General features: G+C 52.2%; 1 pseudogene; it reads left to right on the forward strand.

Moving 5' to 3' along the window:
* The window catches only part of LOC144253050 (protein spire homolog 2-like), a 28,554-nt pseudogene extending 16,328 nt beyond the window's left edge, over window positions 1–12,226 (forward strand).
* The last annotated feature ends 6,134 nt before the right edge of the window (window positions 12,227–18,360 follow it).

Consider the following 18,360-nt stretch of genomic DNA (forward strand, 5'->3'; position numbering starts at 1 on the left):
CCGGGCTCCCACCCCTGCCACACCTCCCTGGGGTATGTGGATGAGATGGGAGGAGGTGCCACATGGGTACTAGATTCTCACCAGCCTCTACCCAGAAGGAGCCACCTAGAGCTGACGGACAGGTACCTGTCTGGTTCCGAGGTGGAGAGCGTGGTTCTCCCAGACATCTTCCCGAGCCCCACAGCCTGGGTCAGGGCTCCACAGGTCCCCTTTCAGCTGGTTAGCAGTAGCCGTGTGGTGAGGAAGCCCATGTCCCATGTCTGCCACCTTCCACCTTCTCTGGACTAACCAGATGTGTGGTCTCAGATGCTGCAGAAGCTGGGGGAGGATGAGCCTCAGGTGGAGAAGCCGCTGGCGGAGCTGGACAACCTGGGACACACAGACTGGGTAAGACAGGAGAGTCACCCCAGGGCTGTGCCGGGAGGCTGCACAGGCTGAGGGCCCTGTCTGTCTCTGGGGCAGGCCCGGCTGTGGGTCCAGCTCATGCGGGAGCTGCGCCATGGGGTAAAGCTCAAGAAGGTGCAGAAGCAAGAGTTCAACCCCCTGCCCACCGAGTTCCAGCTCACCCCCTTCGAGATGCTGATGCAGGACATCTGCACCAGGAACTACCAGCTGCGCAAGGTCATGGTGAGCGCCGAGCTCCTGCCCGCCTCTGCTGGGGGCCCTGGCTCCTTAGGCTGAACACTGAGCCCCTTACAGCACACAGATCATGAGTAAGGCAGGTGTGGCCCTCGGGCCCCATAGCTCAATGTTGTGTTGGGGACACAGTTTGACCAAGAAGATGGGGAATACGGAGATCGCCCTGGAGGCCTGGAACTGAGGCTGCAGGGCTATTCCACCTAAGGAGCACCCAGCAGCCCTGGCGTGGGCTGATGCCACTCTTGGAACTTTATGATTATCATTAATTTTACTGCTGAGCCACATCCCCAGCACCATTTATTTATTTATTTATTCATTCATTCATTCATTTATTTATTTTGAGAGTCCCACTAAGTTGCTTAGGGCCTCACTAAGTTGCAGGGCGGGCTTTGAACTTGTGATCCTCCTGCTTCAGCCTCCCTAGCTGCTGGAATTACAGGCGTGTACCACAGCTCCCAGCTACTCTTAGAATTTTAAATGAACAGGTTCATTCATTCCCGTGACAACCCTTTGAGGTGGGTACTAGCAAGCTCCTTTCTAGAAGAATCCAAGGTAGACAGAGATCAAATGGCTGGGCTTAGAGGTGTGAGTACTGGAGGTGGTAGCTGACTACCTGCCATGTACCTGTCCTAGAGACAGTTTGGTCGCAGGGAGCCGATGCCATCAGAGGCAGGTCAGAAATGAAGGCCAGGCTGTGTCAGGGGCTGAGTGAGCCCTCCCAGTCACCAGCAGACAACCCCTACAAACTCAGGTCAGCCCCGGTCTGAGCTGGGGCTTCTTTGCGGCAGGTCGATGAGGACATCCCTCCACCAGTGAAGAAGGATGCATATGAGCTTATCCTGGACTTTATCCTCTCCCGGCCTCCGCTGAAGCAAGTGCCCATGCTGTGCCTCCTACAGGGCGTTCCAGCCCTGGTGCTGTCCTGTGTCTCACTTGCAAGGGGTGCCTGAGCATACCTCTGCCGAACCATGGGGTGGGCTCTGCTCCCTGTCTCCTGGCTGGAAGGTTGGGCATGGGCCCCGGACCTCCATCCTTCTAGAAGGATGGTGCTGGTCACCTCCCCCAATGCCTGTGGCAGGCAGAGCTCTTTTGGGTAGTACTCCTTCCTGGAGAGCCAAGAGTTAGCGCCCTGTGTCCTGTGAACCTTGAGTATCTCCCCACTCCTGAGCGTCCCCTGTCACTGTCTAAGTCCCTCCTACCTCATGCTTCATCCTCTTTGCAGGTCTCAGAGAGAAGGCTGCGCCCCTTGCCACAGAAGCAGAGGACCCTGCATAAGAAGATCCTGGAAGAAATCAAGCAGGAGCGGAGGCTGCGCCCTGTGGGGGACCAGCGCTTGGGCACCCGTGGTGAGCAAGAGGAGGGGTGATGGGAGAAGAGACCCCAGGTGGCCCTGGATGAAGTCCCCCACTTCCCCTGGTGACTCCACAAATCAGGAGTCGGTGTCGGCTCCACGAGATCCTAGGTAGAGGACGTCCCAGTTTGTAGTCTGGCCTTGTGAAGTTCAAGGTGCCCTGACTTTACTCTGGGTTTTGACCTGACTTTGTACTTTTTGCTATGATAAATTTCAACAATTAGGCAGAAAACAAAATAAAACCGAAGTTTTGGGGTCTGGGAAAATCAGGCATTTATTCAGATGTCTGAGACCTGATCTTCCCGGTCAGAGTGGAGACCATCTGCAGTCCTTGTACTCTGTCTCTGAGGGGCTAGCCTGCACTGCGCCTCGGGTTGGGTGTCCAATTTGTTAGTGACTGACGAGCCCTCAGGCTTCCATTCTGTAAAGTAGGGAACTAAGCCAAACCCTGTCTACCAGGCTGGCCACACGGGTCCTGTGCGCCTCCTCCCCACTCACGTCCCACCTGCCTGGCCTCCTGCCTCCCAGGGTTCGGCTCTCTGCCCTGTATCCTCAGTGTCTGTTCTGGCGATGTCAAGTCCACTTCCTGCATCAACCTGTCCGTTCCCGATGCTGGGAGCAGTGTGCAGCACTCGCGACCCCGAGTCCTGCTCAAGGCACCCACCTTGGCTGAGATGGAGGAGATGACCACATCTGAGGACAGAGCCCACAGAGGCTCCTGAGGACCAGAGGGGGCCACAGTGCTCAGCTGGGTGGGGCATCCACTGCCAGGGCTACTGGCCAGTGGTGGCAGGGGGGCTTAGGGCCCTTATCCCATCTTGGCAGCTCAGAAGTAGCTTTGGGATGCTGAGACAGTGGCCTGGGACCAATTCTTCCCACAGCAAAAAAAAGCTGAGAATAGATGTGACCCATCATCTGGGGCCAGAAGGCTAATCAGTCCCTGGTTGATAAGAAAAGCTGTCACTCTGGCTGCCCTCTGACCACAGCCCTCCCCTTCCCAAGAGGACAGGAGATGACTCCTGTGGTGGTCCTCTTGGTGGGCTCAGCTTTCTCCTGTACAACTCTCCGGGACTTTCTAAAGACCTCAGGGGAGGGTTGGGTTTTTAAGGCACTTGCTATGAACTTTCTAGTAGATGGGAAGCCCAGCAGTGGGCAGAGGGCAGCCTAGGGTGTCTGTGGACCTCGTACCACCCCTGGGTCCGGTGCCTCAGTCGGGGATGGGCAGGGCACTGAGAGCATCGTGGCCAGGGCAGGGCTATCTGACGTGTCTGCAGGAAGAAGAGTCGCCCTGTGGGGAGGTGGCACTGAAACGGGACTGCTCTTTTTCGGAGCATGACCTGGCTCAGCTCTGGAATGAAATGGCCTCTGGCCTGCAGCCAGCTACACAGCCCCCAGGAGGGACGGAGCCACCCCAGCTCTGAGCAGGCAGCGTGCACACCTGGAAACCCAGCACTCGAGACCAGGGCAAGTGCTGCTCCCACCTCCTGCCTGACCTTCCCCTCAGATCTGCCCAGGGCAGCTCAGGCCCAGGCCGTCCTGAGCAGGCAGCTCCTGAGGGTACAGGAGCTGCTACTTGCAATAAGACCTTCAGTCTCCCACTGACACCCCCTTTCTCACTTGAGGACATTTTCATTTACTATAAAACATTTCCTCAAGAACTTGATTCTCCAGCCTCACTGTATCTCAAGGCAGCTGACACACAGCAGGGAAGCTGCCTGGCCAGACACCAGCCAGCTCACAGTCCTCTCTGTGGACAGAAGAGTCCCTCGTAGGCATGTGGGTCGTTCCACAGGTTCCTTTCCCGCTGGAGTACACAGAGCATCAGCTGGTGCTTGCGGCCAGGCAGGGTTAGTTCTTCTGAGAGCTGTCAGGTAGTGGGTTGTCAGCCCCCAGGGATGGCCGGCCTCTTGGTGGCCTGCATGGTCCCCTGAGCAGCCCTGCAGCCTTCTGGCCACTCTCGGGACAACCCATTGGTCCTGATGATTCCCTTTCCGGGTCGGAGGCTGGGCCAGGCCTTTCTACACCATGTGCTGCCCAGGTCTCTCTCTGGGCCAGCTGTCCCTTTTCCCCTGCCCTGGAGCCTCCAGCATACATGTGGGCAGGGGACCCTCCTGGTGTGTGCCTGCCAGTGCTCAGACTGCCTGCCGCTCCGCGGGGGCTTAATGCTGGCTTGTCATGGGGCTCAGTAGAAGGACCCTTCAGGGCATGGACCCTGGTACAGGTCCCCACACGGGGGACATGCTTTCTACTTGACTCAACTTGATCATCCTAGCCCACAGAGGCACACACCACCCCCTTCACCCACAGCCCTCCAACCAGCACTCCGCCAGGTGACCCTCACAGGCCTGTGTTCTTTCAGGTTCCTGTCCTGTGAGTGTCCAATCCCAGCCGGATCCCAGCTCCCCCCAGCTCAGCAGCCTGAGCTCAGCAGACAGACTTGAGGCTTCTGCACCAGACGCCAGGCACCTGTGGATGGTGAGTGATGGTCCTGTGGGGACCTCTTGAGTGAATCTTTATGATGTCTGAACACCAGCTGTTGCTAGGGAGACCCAGGCTCCATTCCTGGGGTCTGGCTGGGTCTGGCCTTGTCCCCGAAGCCTCGGGTTGTGCTGCTGGTGCTGTCTGGGACACTGGTCTTTGCTGCCCCCTGCTGGAGCACATTGGCACTGTGACCCCAAGAATAGAGTGTGTGAGTTGAGGCAGCTGTGAGCCCTAAAGGCTGCATCCTGGGCCTTCTGTGTAGCATACATGCTGAGAGATGAGACCCTAACCTGGCCAAGATTTCCCTGGTTCTCAGTCTATCAGCAGAGACCAAGTCTTATGCAGGGTGGTGCAGAGATTCTGCCTACCCCTGTCCTGAGGCCCCCGCCCCAGACCTGTCAACATATGATTCTATCAAGCGAGGTGACAGGAATGAACGGAGCTTCAGAGGCACTCAGGCAGGTGGAGGGGTGCTGGGTGTGGTTGGCAGCAAGACACCCCTCTGAGAATGGGTGTGGAAATGCTTTGAAAAGTGTTCTGTGTGAAAGGAAGGCAGTGCTGTTGATTTTAACTGGACGGTGACCCTTGTCCCTTTAGGGTTAGTTACTGTTCCTGCATTAACATTCCTTCTCAAGCTGCACAGGCCCGTAACCCCAGCCATGGGAGGCTGAGGCAGGAGGATTGCAAGTCAAAGCCAGTCTTAGCAACTTAGTGAGACCCTGTCTCAAAATAAAAAGTAAAAAGGGCTGGGGATGTGATTCCCTCAACTAGGGAGGCTAAGAGTGTGGGGTTCAATTCCTGGCACAAAAATTTTTTAAAATAAACAAACAAATAAATCAATAAACGGGTAGGCATGACTTAGCATGTGCAAGGCCCTGGGTTCGATCTCTAGTACCCTACTCCCCAAACAGTTATCCCCATTTGGCTTTTTAAAAATTAACATTTAGGGGCTGGGGTTGTGGCTCAGTGGTAGAGTACTTGTCTAGCACACATAAGGCACTGGGTTTGATCCTCAGTACCACAGAAAAATGAAATAAAGATTGTTTGTCTACCTACAACTAAAAAATGAATATTTAAAAAAAAATATGGGCTGGGTTGTGGCTCAGCGGTAGAGAGCTTGTCTAGCACATGTGAGGCCCTGGGTTCAATACTCAGCACCACATAAAAACAAATAAACAAAATAAAGGTATAAAAAATTAACATTTATTGTCAAGTGTGAGGGCTACACCTGTAATCCCAGGTGAGGCAGGAGGACCACAGTTCAAGGCCAGCCCAGATGAAGTGCATATACCTGTAATCCCATCAACTCAGAAGGCTGAGACAAGAGGGTCACAAATTCAAGGCCAGCCTCAGCAATTTAGTGAGGCTATAAGCATCTTAGCAAGACCTTGTCTCAAAGTAAAACATAAAAAGAGCTGGGGATGTGACTCAGTGGTTAAGCATATCTGGTTTCAATGCCATATACATATATATATATATATATATATATATATATATATATATATATATATATATAAAGGCACAGTAGTGCATACCTGTAATCCCAGCAACTAGGGAGGCTAAGACAGGAGGATCGTGAGCTCAAAGCCATCCTCAGCAATGGTGAGGCACTAAGCAACTCAGTGAGACCCTGTCTCTAAATAAAATACAAAATAGGGCTGGGGATGTGGCTCAGTGGTCCAGTGCCCCTGAATTCAATCCCTGGTATCCCAACCAAAAGTAAAAATAAAAATTAAAAAAAGGGCTAGGATATAGTTCAGTGGTACAGCATTCCTGGGTTCAATCCCTAGTACGCCCCCACTCCAAAAAAAAAGAAAAAAATCAATATTTGTTATTCCTTAAAGCTTTTGAATGTCAGGGCCCTGGCTGTGTCTTCCAAGCTTGCAGTTGGGTTATCAGCAGGGGCTGCAGTGTCATTTGAAGGCTGTCTGGGGGCTGCAGGAGCTGCTGCCCAGACAGCTTCTCTCACGCTAGGGGTATGCCACTCAGAGCCTTGGGGACCACTGAACATCCTCACCACATGGTGGCTGCGTCCCCCAAGCAAGTGGACCAGGAGAGGGCCAGGTGAAAGCTGCAGTGTATTTGACAATCAGGTCTCAGCCATGCTTCCACTATTCATTGCACATGAGTCATCAAATCCAGCGTGTTCCCAAGGGGAGAAGAATTGAGAACCACTTCTGGGTCCAGGAATCAGAGACATGTTTTAAAATTCAGCTTTAACATTCTGGAAGTGCTTCTGAAAAGTTTGACTATCAAAATCAGAGGTGGTGGCTGCCAGGCTTGCTCTGGCACACACGGTGCCTCCCCTGCCTGCAGGCCATGGTTGACCTGACAGCAGAACTCCTGGCCATGGCAATGGGCACAGAGCCTGGACCCAAAGCCAGAGGCTCTAGGCCAAGTGGAGAAGAAAGCAGGGTCCAGATCCTCTCCCCTGCCACGAAGCCCCATACGGACGGCCTGCTGAAGACCCAGACAGGATGCCCTCCCAGCTCTGTCTCTGGCACTCACAGGCTGGGCCCTGGGAACACAGTTGGCCTTTGGAGCTCTGTGTGCCCAGCACCGGGCTATGGGCTTTATATATGTTCCCTCAAAGGAGCTGAAATCCACCCCATGGACAGAGGAGTGAAGCTCAGTGAGGTCCACAATGAGTTCCGTGCTGAGCACTGGGAGGTAGCACCAGGCTGACTCCGTGCCATGCTTGGATGGACAGGGCACCTATTGCATGGTCAGTGGAGAGGAAAGGGAGCTCAGTTTGAAGACTTCCAAGGGGAGGAAGATTTGAAATGTACTCTGGCAGTCTTTTGGGGGGAGGGGGTACCTGGGGTTGAATTCAGGGGCACTGGACCACTGAGTCACATCCTCAGCCCTATTTTGTATTTTATTTAGAGATAGGGCTGATTTGCTTAGCGCCTCTCTCTGCCTGAGGCTGGCTTTGAACTTGCAATCCTCCTGCCTCAGCCTCCCAAGTCTCTGGGATGATAGGCGTGCACCACAGCCTGTCCTCTGGTGGTGTGGATCAGCCCAGGGTGTGTGTTTTCAGGCAGCTGGGGAGCTGGGGAGCACGGGCAGCCAAGGGTGGGGACCGGGAGCTGGAGAGCCAGCAGGGGAGTCTTGCTGCAGCAAAGCCTCCTCAGAGAAGGCGGGAGCTGTCTGACTTCAGAAAGCCACAGAGTGCTTGGCCCCAGGAAGGGATGCAGCTGGTGGGGCCCTGCTCTTGGGCTGCGTGAGCAGGACCCTCTGTGCAGGAGGTCCACCACCCCGTGGAGAGCCTGGCCCTGACTGTGGAGGAGGTGGTGGGTGTGCGTCGCGTGCTGGTGAAGGCCAAGATGGAGAAGTTCGCCCAGGACCAGGAGCTCTTCAGCAGCCTGAAGAGGGGGAAGGTAGGATCTCTCCTGATGGGAGGTCAGGGGCAGGCCAGTGTGGACAGGACCTTGGTGGGCCGTGAACACAGCTGAGCCCCAGCGTGCCTTCTTCCCTCACAGATCTGCTGCTGCTGCAGAGCCAAGTTCCCACTCTTCTCCTGGCCGCCCACCTGTCTCTTCTGCAAGAGGTGAGCCTTCAGTGCACCTGGCTACCAATTAACAAGGAGGAAGAGGAGTGGGCCTTCGGTGGGCAACCCACGTGATGGTGGGATATTCTGTCACCTGCCGTGGCTGTTGAGTCCTTGGGATTGGTCAGTGCCACTGAGGAGGTATTTTTCCTTTGCATCTGTTAGGGGTGGATTTGTGGGACTCAGCCTCCCCCCATGGATTCCCACAGTGGGCTTCCTGGGCAGAGCAGGCAGGGGCTTCAGTGGAAATAGGGACTTGTCTCTTGGGCATCGATTTCCTTCATGTGTTGTGGGAAGCTGCCTGGGCTCTTAGCCAGACACACAGGGGCCCTCTGGGCAGGAGTCTGCCCTTGACCTGCTTGTGGTGGCTCTGTTGGCAGGTGGGTTAGCCCTGGACCCTCCTGTTGGCCTAGGAACTCTGTGGGCTTTTCTTCTCAGTAGCAACGCCAGCCTTCCTGTAGACCTGCACGTATGTGCTGAAGCAGCATCTCCTTGGCTTCTTGAGGCCGGGAGGACACATGTGAGGGTCTCTCCTCCTCCCTCCGTGCTCCTCCCTGTGACTAAAGACCAGAAGATGGTAGTCTTGGGGAAAAGTAGGCTGAGGAATGGAATTTTGAGTTCTATTTAAATTAAACATAAATAGCCAAGGGGCTCTGACCTTCAACCCAGATGGGGTCACAGGCACCTTGCAGCTGGAACAAGATGGCGGAATGGGAAATGGTGGTTTCCAGGGTACTGTCAACACACAGGAAGCATCTAGGTGTGGGGTCTGAGCCAGGATCTCCTCAGGGCAGGAGGCAAGGCTTAGTGTGGAGGGAGGACTGGCAGCGGAGTCCTCAGGGCACAGCCGCATAGAAAGCCCCCAGAGAAGTCTCCTTGAGCCGCTGGAGGAGAGGTGCGAGGAGATGGCTAGGGACAAATCCATCCTAAGGCAGGCCCTGGCAGGCAGCCCCTGGGCCCATCTGCTCACCACTGGCTCTGTAAATAAAGCTAGTCGGAGCACACCCACAGCCATGCACTTACACATTTCTCATTTAGCCACATCTGAGATGTTCACTGTCTTGCCCTTTACAGAAGTGTCCGCTTACCTGTGTCCTAAAGATTCAGTGGAACAACCAGGCAGGGTGGCACATACTGTGATCCTAGTGAATGAAAATGGCTGGAGATGTTTCTCCATGGTAGAGCCCTGCTAGGCTCAATTCCCAGTACCACGTGGCAGGGGCACCTGCAGACTTAAAGGAAAGTGATAGGTACTCAGGGCCAAGTGTCATGTCGGTGTCCACTAGCTACCGCTGGAGTGCCATGATTTTGGAGCATGGGGTGGAAAGGCAGGCGGGTCTTGCCACACAGGTGTAGAGTAAGTCACTGGAGTCGGCATTTCTCCAGGCCTGACAGGTCATTATGGAAAGACCTGAAAGGACCAAACTGCTTCCAAGTTTCTTCATTGTTTCCCAGAACACAGCTGAAGAATGGGAATCGCCGAGTGCGGTGGTGCACACCTCTGATCCCAGCAACTGAGGCTGAGGCAGAAGGATCGCAAGTACCAGGACCATAAAGTAAATAAATAAATAAAAAGGAACAAAACATACGCCAGAAAAAAAAATGACTTGGTATCCAATCAGAGATTGCTAGGCAAACAAAAAATAAAAAAAAACAAAAAAAACAAAATTAATGATAACTGGGCTGGGGCTGTGGCTCAGCGGTAGCGTACTTGCCTGGCATGTGTGAGACACTGGGTTCGATTCTCAGTACCACATATAAAAAAGAAATAAAATGAAGATCTGTCAACAATTAAATTTTTTTTTAAATTAATGATAATGTATTGTTGAGTTTTTGGTACTAGGGATTGCACCCAGGGGCCCTTTACCTCTAAACCGCATCCCCAGCCCTTTTTATTTTTTTATTTTGAGACAGAGTCTTGCTAAGTTTCTTAGAGACTCACTAAGCTGATGAGGCTGGCCTCAAACTTGTGATGCTCCTACCTCAGCCTCCCGAGTTGCTGGAATTATAGGTGTACATCACTGTGTTTGGCTGTTATTATTTTTTAAATATTTTTTTAGTTGTTGATGGACCTTTATTTATTTATATATATATCAAACCCAGTGCCTCACACATGCTAGGCATGTGCTCTACCACTGAGCTACAATCCCAGCCCCTGTTATTATTTTTTAATATGGTGCTAGAGATGGAACCCAAGGGCTTGCACATGCTAGGCAAATGCTCCGATACTGAGCCAAGTCTGCAGCCCCAACCCAGGGGTTTGTTGATGGAAAAATCAATGTAGGACATTCATTCCAGAGGACATAGCCCATTGTTCTAAAAAATGAGTCTGGATGATTTCTCTCACTATGGAGAAGAGATGTTGGTGTATCTTTATAGAATAGCTTACACAGTACCTCACTTCCATTTGTAAATAATTTTGTTATTTGTGTATAAGAGTTTGGAGGATGAAGGCTGTATTGCTAACAGAGATCACCTCTGTGGGTGGGTAAATTGTAACACTGATGTTTGAATCTTCTATAAGAAAACCTTTCCATATAACATTGGGCATTGGACTACAAGCATGTTCAATGATGCTGGAAACTGAGCATCTCAGCAAGAGGCCTGTGCTTAGATGGTGCTTCTCAGTGAGGCAGGTCTGGCACACCCCAGTATGGATGCATGAAGACTACAGCCAGATGCACCAGGAGCAAACTGAGGGGCTGAGGGGCACTGGGTGGGAGACCAGGAGGAGGAGAAAAAGAGCCAGGAGTGAACCGTGAAAGCCCAGAGCCACCTGGCATCAGGCAGATTGCACGGATAGTTGCAGGGTCTGGGGTGGGACCCAGGGGCCTGGAGGCAGTTGTGCCTTCCTGGGTCTCTTCACTGCCTCTTCTGTTCTCTTCCAGAGCCGTCTGCACTTCCTGTAGCATGAAGGTGAGGATCTCCTAGGATCTGCAGGGTCTCTCCCAGCTGGGATGGGCATGGACCAGCGCTCCAGCCCCACAGGCACCTCACCATCACTTCCTCCAGGCAGACCCTGCCCTACACTTTCCAGGCCTGCTCGGCTTTTTAGGAAGCAGTGAGCACTCCATGTGAGGAGGTCGCCCCTCTTGAAGCCTCCTTCCTGGGAGTGCCTTCCCCCAGATCTGTCGTTGCATTTGTGGCCCGGTGACATGCAGCATGCATTCAGGTGAACAGACAGTGTCGCTCAGAATCGTGTCCATTGGCCTCAGCTTGGAAACAAGCCCACTGAGGAGGGCCTCTGCCCACCTGTTTTCACACCCTCCTCAAGTTTCACCCTCGACAGTACCAACTTCCTCCTCCCCGGTGTTGAACACCGATTGTGTCTAGGGCTCACATTGCACCCTTCCTGGTATAAAGGGGTACAGTTCCCACTCCTAAGAAGTCCTCTCTCATGGAGCAGAAGACACTGTTGGGGTATGACAGGAAGGAGGTCCTGTTGGGTATCGAGCCAAAGTGCCTGTGGGGCCTGCCACGCCTCCCTCTGTTGCAGATGAAGATGCCTTCTAAGAAGTGTGCACACATCCCTGTCTACACACTGGGTTTTGAGAGTCCTCAGAGGGCACCCACTGCCATAACCGTGAGGGCGCCAAGGAGAGACGTCTTCCAGTGTGTTCCCTGGCCTGGGTGCTGGTGTCTGTGGTGGTCAGGCTTCTGCAGGGACTTGGGAGCAGGAGCAGGGGTTGGCCTCACTTGTGTGAGGACGCCCCCTGGAGGTGTAGTTCAGATGGCTTTGGAGGGGTGGGGAGGCATAGTGGTGAGATGGAAACTGAGCTGGGGTGGTCAGGACCCAGAACTCCAGTTCCTGTCCAGAGCCCTTCTGGGATGCTTTTTGCTAGGCATTTTGCTTCCCCAGGACTCTGTGGGTTTGTGGTGGTGAAGGGGAGGGGCAGGCAGCAGGAGAGCCTAGGGGACTGCAGGGCCCCTAGGATGTGTGAGCCCTGCTGGCTCCCCAGCCTGACAGTCCTCTCTGGGTCCCCACCCGCCCCAGATCCCTGCAGGGGCCTCAGTGGCGAAGTGTGGAGGAGGACTTCCCCCACATCTACGCCCACGGCTGCACCCTGAAGGATGTCTGCAGTGACTGCACCAGCTTCGTGCGCTCCAGCTGCAAAAGTGTGGATGTTCTCAACGCCACGCCGCGTCGCAGCCGCCAGACTCAGTCCCTCTACGTCCCCAGCAACAGGACTCTTGACTTCCAGTGATGGCCCAAGGTGGCCAGGCCTCCGGGAAGGGACCTGGCTCCAGCCTGCTCCAGGCTGAGGCTCTGCTCCCAGTGCTGGGCCCGGCTGCCCGCCATGCTCCTGAACTGTGCATGGACATATACATACCAGATGCCTTTATATAATAAACACACAGCCTATATATTTATACACATGGTTTCCTGGCCCCATCGTTCATTTGGGGCCAGGCTCCCTCCAAGACCCTGGCCAGGGTGTTTCCTTTCAGGACTCCTTGGAGGAGCAGGGAGGGGAAGGGATAGATTTTCTCACTGAGAATGGAGGGCAGAAGGCTCTAGGTAGTAGAGCTCCGGGCCTCTGTTCCAGTTCTTGTCTCCACCTCAAGAGTGAGAACTGGCAGTTTTCCCTCCCCAGGAAGATGTCCAGGCTGGGATACGGCACCTGGGTTCCCAGGTGGAGCAGAGCACCCTGCCTGTCTCTGCTCTCCCCAGGGGGTGTGTTAGCCAGCTTTCCACAACTGTGACAAATATCTGAGACAAACAACTTAAAAGCAGGAACAATTTATTCTGGGTCCTGGTTTCAATCAATGGTGGCTCGGCCCCATCACTCTGGGCCTGTGGTGAAGCAGCAGCATGGTGCGCAGCATGTGGCAAAGCAGAGCTGCTTACCTCGTGGTGGCCAGGGAGCAGAGTGAGAGAAGACAAGTCCCAACAGGTCCCCCAGTGAAGCCCCACTTCCTGAAGTTCCTACCATCTATTAATAGCAGCATCGGCCTGGAACCAAAGCTTCAACACCTTGCCTCTGGGGGGCGCCTGAGATCCAGACTCCCCACCCACCTCCACCCCAGGTCTCCAGAGGCAGGTGCCCTTCACACCATGCAAAATGCATTCAGTTGGTCTCCAAGAATCCCCTGGTCTCGACAGTCTGAGCATTCCTCACAAGTCCAAGATGCTGCAGGTATGGCACACATGCCTATGATCCCTGCTATTTGGGAGGCTAAGACTGGACGATTGCACGTTCAAGGCCAACCTAGGCAACTAAGCGAGGCCATGTCTCAAAATAAAATAGCTTAGAGACAGAACACTTGCTAGTGCTTAGGATCCCATGGGTTCAATCCTAGCAACACAGGTACACATCCAAAATTCTTCTGAGACTCGGGCCAACTTTTACTGTGAGCACCTATTTAAAAAAACAACAGACCTGGTTACATATGTCCAGTATACCAATGGTACAGGGTGAACATTCCATTCTGAAGAGGAGGAGTAGGAGAAAACCACAGAAGGATCAGACCAAAGAAAGACCAAAACCCAGCAAGGCAAACACTGAGTACTGTAGCTCCATGTCTGGCACCTGGGGCATGTTGTCAGGGTGGGTGAGGCCCTAAAGGGTTTGGGCTTTGCCATCGGTAGTCCAGAGGGCCACTCTCTTGGGTTGGCTCTGCTTGCTGCCTGCAGTTTTCATTGGTAGATGAGCCATGCTCCTGGCATCTCTTAACTTCTCTCGCAGCTTCACACACTACCCTTCTGGGGCTTCATGCTCAGGTCCCAACCCTGCCACACACTGTCCGGCCCCATCACTCTGGGCCTGTGGTGAAGCAGCAGCATAGTGTGCAGCATGTGGTAGAGCAGAGCTGCTTACCTCCTGGTGGCCAGGGAGCCATGACCCCAAAACTCTTGTATTCTGCATTCCTGCAAAACCAGCATCACAAAGATGATGCCAAGATCTGCCACCAGCTCAAACAGTAGCAGGGTCCACCTGGACCGTATGGCCCTGTGTAAGCCGTGCACGCTCTCCTATGAGTTTATTCTTTTACACCCTTGAGCCTGAGATAGGTGGGGTCTGGCCGTTTCCTGAGGTGCTCTCAAATATCTTTCCTGTTGTTCAGATGCAAATGCAATGTCCTTATTTGTTTGTTTTGGTGCTGGGAATTAATTTAGGACCCTCCTACATACTACCACTGAAATACAAGCCCAACCATTTCTTATTTTTAAATTTTGAGACAGAGTCTCACTGAGTTGCTGAGCTGGTCTTGAACTTGCAAACTTTCTGCCTTAGCCTCCTCCCAGGTAGCTGGGATTACAATTGTGCTTCTTTAACTTTTTTTCCCCTAGTACTTGGAATTGAACCCAGAGGTGCTCTACCACTGAGCTACATCGCTAGTCCTTTTTTTGTTTGTTTTGTGTTTTGAGACAGGGTATTGCTAATTTGCCCAGGCTGGCTTTGAACCTATAATATTCCTGGCTCAGCCTCTCAGGTTGCTGGGATTATAGGTGTGCACCACTGTGCCCAGCCTGGAATTTATTTATGTTAATGAATGAATTTTTGTGATACATGGGATTTAACCCAGGAGAGCTCTACCACTAAGCTACATCTCCAGCCTCCTTTTTAATTTTATCTTTTTGGGGATTTTTTTCAGGGTAGGGGTACTGGGGATTGAACACATGTGTGCTTTACCACTGAGCCATGTCACCAAACCTTTTCATTTATTTATTTTTTTAAATTTTGAGACAGGATCTTAACGAAATTGTTGAGGGCCTCACTAAGTCTCCTGAGTCATGGGAATTACAGGTGTGTATCACCGTTCCTAGCTTATTCTATCTTGAAACAGGGTCTTGCTAAGTTGCCCAGACTCTCCTCCAACTTGCAATCCTCCTGCCTCAGCCATCCAAGTCAATTGGATCAGATGTCTATGCCACCGTGACTGGTTTGGCTTTGTTTTAATTTAAGTCTTCAGCAATCACAACTTCGGTGGCCCAAATTACACTTGGTTCTTTTCTGGCCAAACTGCAAGTTTTTCAAATCTTTCTGCTATGTTTTTTTTGCACACAATTCTCATGACAACCCTGGCTAAAATCAGCCAACAATGCCCATGCTGTAGCTTGAATGCTGTGCTGCCTTGAAATTTCCCCCACCAAAAAAAATAAAAATAAAAAAATAACACTGGTCCATCACCTTTAAATGCAGCCTCACACAGTTTCAGGGCATGGACAAAATGTATACAAGTTCTTTGCCAGAGTGTCATCCGTGTGGCCTCTGGTCCAATTCCCAACAGTCCTTGTTCACCTGAAACCTCATCAGTGTAACAGGGAAGGAAGGTTCCACTCCTTGTCACGCTCCACAAAAGCTCAGGAGACAGACTGCTGAAAGGAAACAGCCTCGAAGCCAGCTTTGTCTCAAATCTCCATCTCTGGGGGCGTATGAGAGCAGTTTTTAGAGGGGAGAATAAGGGCACAGTGGTTCAAAAGGCAGAAAATCCCTTTTCTAAGAGCATGCTCACCTCTGTTGCCTCCTTATCACATTAAAGGGAACCTTGACCTCCTGCGGTCAGTGTCTGCATTTTATTTTTGGATTGACAATTACCTTTTGAGCTGAGGTGAGGAAAGACTTAGCAGAGGGCTTTCTTTAGAATTTACAATACCATGAGAAAGAGATGGGGTAGTGTAGGGATGAGGTTGACAGAGGAGGAGTCTTTAATGTCTACATTCCTATCAGCATTCTAGCTAATGTGCTCCAACCATAATTGCCCATTATTCTCAGATTATGGCACTCTAAGCTTTTCCTAGAATGCTTCTCTTAATTTTTAAGTTCCTCCTGGAAACCAGCTCCAGAGGCTCTGACCCCACTGTCCCACACCAACTCTGTGTGCTAGTCAGCTTTCCACCACTGTGATAGACTGCCTGAGACAAACAACTTAGAGCATGAAGTATTTACTTTGGTCCACAGCTGTCTCTGCTGTTCATACCTCTTGTTACTTTTGGATCTGCAATGTCCCCCGAAGTCTTGAAGCTTGGTCCCTAGGTGGTGGCACTTTATCCAAAATGGCTTGGCCCCGACACTTTGGATCTGTGGTGAGGCAGCACATCATAGTGGCGAGCACACGGCAGAGCAGAGCTTCTCACCTCATGGTGGCTAAGAAGCAGAGAGGGAAAGAAGGAGCTAAGGTCCCAGTACCCTCAAGGACATGCCCCCAGTGGGCCACTTCTTCTGAACAATCCCACCTCCTAAAGTCTCCACCTCTTCTCAATAGTGCCACCACCTAGGGACCAAGCTTCGAGACTTTGGGGGACATTCAGATCCAAAAGTGACAAGAGGTGTGGGCACCAGAGACAGCTGGGAAGGCTCTGAGGAGTGGGATTATCCTGGGAGGCACTCAGGCACCCTGGGTCTCCATCTGGGAGGCCAGAGGCCAAGCCTGTTCTCTGACTCTGCCCCAGTCATTCTTCCCTCCAGGCCCTACCACACCTGGTTCCATCCTGACCACTCACTCCTCGGTGGCCCCAAGGGCCCAGTAACACTGGGTGGTCCTAGTACAGGGAGAAGCAGCTCTGTAAACAGGTGCACATGGCCACTCTTGGCCTCACAGCCTGGGATATGTACAAAGACTGAGTTGTGGCAGTTAGTATATTTTCTCAAGGTGGGAACTTGGCTCTGAAGGACTACCTGTCTTTCAGGACAGAGAAAGTCCTCCCTGGCTCCACTATAAGGGTGCCCATCACAGAATGAGGTTCCAGGGCCCACTTCTGTCCATAAAACCTGGTCATCTTAGAGTTGCACGCAGAAGAGCTGCTGAGGTCACTGGCTGCACCTGCTGGTCCAGAGGACCCTTTGGTCTCATTTCTCAGCCTGTTGCCCTCATTCTCCAAGGAGATGATGTGCCTGGGGCTCATGGGAGCTGGTGGCTCCAGGCAGGCTCTGTGCTGAGCACCTTCCTCCTCACACACACCCTGAGGTGGTATGGTCTTCACTTCACCTTTCAGATGAGGAAAGTGAAGTATCTGGATGCTCACTCAGGAATATGCTAAGACCTTAGCCGAATCCTGTTGACTCCAAGTTGTAACATCTGCCCAGGGTTGGAGGAGACCCAGAAGGAATATGACTGGTAATAGATGGGCTTGTGGGAAAAAATATTCCTATCATTTGGGTTCATGAAGTTCAAACACATAAAATTAGAGCAGCCAATAAAAATCACCAACTCCCACTACTTTGAGCCCCCTCACAGACTGCGTATACTCACATTTTTTAAAATTTATTTTTTTAGTTGTAGTTGGACACAATACCTTTATTTTATTGTTTCATGTGGTGCTGAGAACCGCTGAGCATTGGATAGCTCCTTGTCCCCATATTTTTATTCCTGTTTAAAATTAAGAAAACATGCAGACAGGGTTAGGAATTTTCCTGTCAGAACTGGTAATAAAAAGATTATGTTTAAAATTAATAAAAGTTACAAAGCTCATGTTTGTGCAGCACTCTCAAGGGTAGATGTTCCTGGGAGCTAAATACTATTGCCATTACTTCCTGATTCTACAGATGCAGAAATTGCACCGGGCAACACATCTGTTCACATTGCCAACCATGGGTAGACCCAGGTTCTGATCCATACAAGCAATGAAATCCCTTGTACAAATAGTGGGAACATATCTTGGGCTGAGCTCAGGGGAGCTGCCTATAGCACCCACACAAAGCTCTTCCTGAGACTACTCAGGCAGTGAGTTGCAAGGCAAAGTCAAGGAGAGCAACCAGTACTTCGGTCTTCAAAGCCAGCCTTAGCAATGGCGAGGAATTAAGCAACTCAGTGAGACCCTGTCCCTAAATAAAATACAAAATAGGGCTAGGGATGTGGCTCAGTGGTCAAGTGCCCTGAGGCCCTGAGTTCAATCTCCAGCACCAAAAAAAAAAAAAAAAAAGGATTTGAAGGAACATAACTGACAGCTTCTATAACTCTATAACTCCTATTCCAGACTCCTTCAGACTGGTCTCTAGAAGTCTTCAGTCATTGCCCAACACTTCGCTTGTCCCTCCACACAGAGTAACTCAAGATCTCCCTTCGCGCTTTGTGGGGTGGAAGGGTGTCTGGGAATCGAACTCTGGGAAGCTTCTCGGTTTAGATGTGCTCACTCCTATTCAGTAGAGAACTATCTCTTTGCAGCGTAGAGGCTGGCTGACAGGGGGCGCGGAGCCCACGACACACAGGTAGACCCCATGAGACACGCGGTTGCCAGCAGACCGTCCCCTTGACCACCCACATGCCACAGTCGCCCGCCTGCGCGCACTCCTTCCTCCCCTACCCGCCTACCAGGGCCTCCAGCCCTCTGGGTCTGGGTCTAGGCCAAGGCTGCGGGTCTCTCTGAGCCTATGCGCCCCAGGCCCCATGACAACAG

Source organism: Urocitellus parryii, unplaced genomic scaffold, assembly GCF_045843805.1.
Source record: "Urocitellus parryii isolate mUroPar1 unplaced genomic scaffold, mUroPar1.hap1 Scaffold_88, whole genome shotgun sequence".
In the NCBI taxonomy this organism is placed as follows: Eukaryota; Metazoa; Chordata; class Mammalia; order Rodentia; family Sciuridae; genus Urocitellus; species Urocitellus parryii.